Genomic DNA, 4310 nt, shown 5'->3' with positions numbered 1-4310 from the left:
CCTGTAGGAGAGGATAATGATTTGAGGCTTGATGTCTGCATGAGAATAGGCTGAAAGGAGAGAGAGAGAGAGAGAGAGAGAGAGAGAGAGAGAGAGAGAGAGAGAGACAGAGACAGAGAGACAGAGAGACAGAGACAGAGGAAGGAGAGAGACAGAGACAGAGAGACACACACAGAGACAGAAACACAGAGACAAAGAGAGACAAACACTCACAGAGACACAGAGACAAAGAAAGACAGAGAGACAGAAACACATAGACAGAGACACACACAGAGAGACAAAGAGACAGAGACACAGAGACAAATAGCAAGAGAGAGAGACAAACAGAGAGAGAGAGAGACAGAGACAGAGACAGAGACAGAGAGAGAGAGAGAAAGAGTTTCCATCCCACCCAAGGAGAAGTTCCTTAAAGTATCTTGGAAGGCAAACTGGAAATCAGAAATATGTTGAGGTATCATCATTCCCTTCCATGCCTGCCTCCCAAAATATATTTTCTCCTACCCTACCGTCTAAAACCCTATGTGGGACCATATGTCTTGAAGGTTTTCTTTTTGATTGCTAAAATTTAATGAATATTCAAAGAATACATTTTATGGTCATCTTTGAACAAATAAAACTAAGGCCTGAGTCTAGTTGACCTTCCTTCCCTCATTTTACCATTTAGAAAACTAAAGTCAGGAGAAGTAAAAGGCTATATTGAAGGACACAAAATGGCTGTCTTAGTTTTGCCTGCTGGGTCATAAAAAAAAATGATAAACCATAATTATTTGCTATTCTTCCAATTAATTTTCATTCATTCAATATATAAGGAAATTGAATTTTATGTTGGAAAATTAATTTGCATGTTTCCAATGATGTTGGAATGTATTTATAAATTTTTGAATCAGGATCATCTTCCAGGATTTATATGGTTCCAGGAAGAAGAAAGAAAAATATCACTCTTCCCCAAATACTTCCCTTTTCTGAGGCCAATTCTGCATTTTCCCTAGGCATACACCATTGAGTTGTGATTGTCTCCAACAATGAAGTTAATCATATAAATACTTGAAACTTGAACCCAGAGTTTCACATGTAAGCATTTTTAAGGTTAGCCATTTATTTTCACTTACAAAATAATTTCATCAGTGCTGCATTTTTAAAGAACTCATAAATTCTTCAAGAATATGGAAGCACATTATCAATGAGATGACTTGGCATGAAGCAGGCTGTGATTTCATTGTGTGCCACAAATAGTAAATGAGGCACAACGTATGGAGCTTTACAGGCTGGCCAGAAGGTAAATGACTTTATTGTGTAAACTTAAAAGTTTGAAGTACAAATTGCATTCAAATGCAATAAGTCTGGGAAATAATTCACTTTCATAAAATAAATAAAAGCAAGAATTTTCTAAAACTTTTTTTTTGAAAAAAGAAAGTTTGTAACCCAGAAAATTTAAAAAAAAGAAGAAAACATTTCTCTTTACCTGTTTGGGGGAAAAAAAATTCTTCCAGGGAAAAACTGTAGAAAGATTTTGGAAATAAATACATGTCCATGGAGTTGTAGAAGAAAATGATGATTTTTTTCAACAATTTCATATTATTCTTCCTCTATTTTTAACAGTGATTTGTTTATCAAGCAGCAAATTGATTGACAGAATTGAAAATAATGTAGTTATACTTTTTTTTTTTTGGCTTTTTAGATTGCTTTATTTGAGAGTTGGGAGATGAAAGAGATGCAGAACTAACAAACAACAAACTTCCCAACTTCCCTCCCAAACATTCCCCTCAAAAAATTCTGCTTATGAATCTCTGAAATATTGATCCCATCCTTCCCTGTCCCTAAATACTCCCAGGATATAGAGAGCCCAATCGCCCAACTCCTAGACCTTAAAACAATTATTTGTTTTAAGTCTTTATTCTCTAGTCTCTCACCTCCTCCGCCCGAGGATTGGCCAAGCCCTTCAGCTTGAATGCACCCAGAGGGGTAACAGAGAGAAGAAAATGCATCCCCCTCTGTGAAAGGAGCTGCGGAATCGAGAGTGGTGAAATGAGGGCCCCCATAACTGGGATGACTGAATGGAGGGCCTGGAGCTAGGGGAAAAGGCATAGGTGCCCCAGGGAAGGAGCCAGCTGCCTCAAAATCTTCTTGGGGTGAGTTGCTATTGCTGCGCTTGCCCTTCTGACGCCGGTTACAGAACCAAACTCGGACAACATCTTTCTCAAGTCCCAGCTCCTCATCAATATTGCTGATCTGCTCAAGTGTGGGCTTGGGGCACTGGAGAAACATGGTTTCCAAGTTTCCCCAGACGCCGTTCTCAATGCTTGTACGCTTCCTCTTTCTGGCTTGTTGAAGGACTGTCTCAGCTTTGCACAGCTCCTGAATGTGGTCATTATCATCTGCAGCTTCTAGCCACTTCTGTAGCAAAGGCCGGAGCTTACACATGTTCTTGAAGATGAGCTGCTATGCCTCAAAGGGACAGATGGTGGTCTGGCTAAAAACCTTGCCAAAGAGAGCCCCCAAGGTGATGCCCACATCAGCCTGGGTATAATCCAGAATGATTATCTCCCGCTTTAGCTCCTTGGCAAACTGCTCCAGTTACTCTGGGGAAGGGGTGTCCTGGGGCTGCTCGTCTCCACTCTTCACCGGCTCAATCTTGGTGACTCGACGAGTGGCGCGGGGCTCTGGGGAGCTGCCTTCAGAAGGGCTCTCTACCCCGGGTCCTGCATCACCGTTGGGCACTGCGATCTCCGGAGCAGGCTGAGCCATCACTCCCACATTGGGCTGAGGTTCACAGTAGACTCCCCCTCCCTACACATCTTACAAGGGGTGGCACGGGGCCATTCCCCACCCTTCGGGTCCTGGTCCTGTTCCAGCACTACCGGGTGGGCCTTGAAAGCCGGGCCAATTCCCCATATGGTCTGACCCTCCGGCCCCACCACCGCCCGGAGGTGGCGAGAAATATTCAGGAGCCAGGTGTCTGGCCATACCTAGTTATACATTTTTAAATAAAGATCATCTTCCTAAATTTATAAATTTAAAAGTAGTTCCATAGTCTAATGAATAGAATACTCAACTATGACCCAGGTTACACTTACTTATTCCTAACCCTGACATTGACTTGAATTTTTGTAACTCAGTTTTCTCATCCACGCAAATGCTATTTGATTAATAATATAAATAGAATTTTAGCATATATTATGAATTTCACTTTAGGTTAGAATTCCAGTACTAGTTATTACACAGAAAAGAAATAACAATTTAGGTTTTTTCTTCTAGTTTGTAGTCTTACATAGTAAGTAGTCAAGTACAGAATAGAACTGGAATTGTAAACACAACGACCCAACATCATTGGAAATATAGCAAATTAATTTTTCCAATGTAATATTCAATTTCCTTATGCATAGGATGAATGAAGATTAATTAGAGGAATAGTAAATGATAATGGTTTATCAGCCTTGTTTTTTACTACCTAGCAGGTGAAAGTAGTATAGACATTTTGTGTCCTTCAATATATCCTTTCACTTCTCCTGACCTTAGTTTCCTAAATGGTAAAATTAGGGACAAGGGGGTCAACTAGACCTAGGCCTAGGTTTCCTTTGTTCAGCAACAACTATAAAATGGATTCTTTGGATATTCATTAAATTCTATCAATTAAAAAGAAAACTATCAGGACATAATTAAAATAAATTCATTTTTGGTCCTAATTACACACTTCATTATGACAAAGGACACAATATTATTAACATAATGACTGGAGGGAGACTGAGCTACCTTACTAACCCTTTCCTCCTGGGTTGCAATCATTTCGTAACATGCCAACCATAGAAAACCATCTTGCTCACTAAGGTAATTTGCTATGTCACAATTTTTTGCTTATGTTTCAGGACATGGCTTTATTTGACAAATGAAGTCATGTAGATATTTCCTGGAGGACATATAAAACGTCTTTCCAGATGTTCTATTCCTCTGGTAGTTATGAGTCCTTTTTGTATTATCCTGTCTCTCAACTACATGTTAATTGCAATTCCTTATTTTTCAAAGTAAATATGGATTTATTCATAAGGACATGACACCTAAATTGAAGGCAACGATATCATTACTTCTATTATATTAGAAACTGAGATCAAATTATAACTCCCTAGAGTATAGAATATAAAACGTCAAAATATCTGTTTAGCATAATTCCGCTAATATTTCAGATAAGTTCAAATATGCGACATAATGTTATTAGGTAGAAACTCTTCTTGATGATATGTGTAATGTGCCTTTCTGAAAGCTATACTTCAGTGTTTTAAGGGTCTCTCATAAGTGAGATTGCAAATTCTATCTGC

General features: G+C 39.0%; 1 pseudogene; it reads right to left on the bottom strand.

The window, feature by feature from the left end:
- Positions 1–1719: 1719 nt before the first annotated feature.
- Positions 1720–2964, bottom strand: LOC110206773 (POU domain, class 5, transcription factor 1-like; annotated as a pseudogene).
- Positions 2965–4310: the final 1346 nt, after the last annotated feature.

The sequence above is a fragment of the Phascolarctos cinereus genome, unplaced genomic scaffold (assembly GCF_003287225.1).
Source record: "Phascolarctos cinereus isolate Bilbo 61053 unplaced genomic scaffold, phaCin_HiC Scaffold_5;HRSCAF=322, whole genome shotgun sequence".
Classification (NCBI taxonomy): Eukaryota; Metazoa; Chordata; class Mammalia; order Diprotodontia; family Phascolarctidae; genus Phascolarctos; species Phascolarctos cinereus.
Note: the sequence above shows the minus strand (reverse complement) of the source record. Positions and strands in the feature narration are given on the sequence as shown.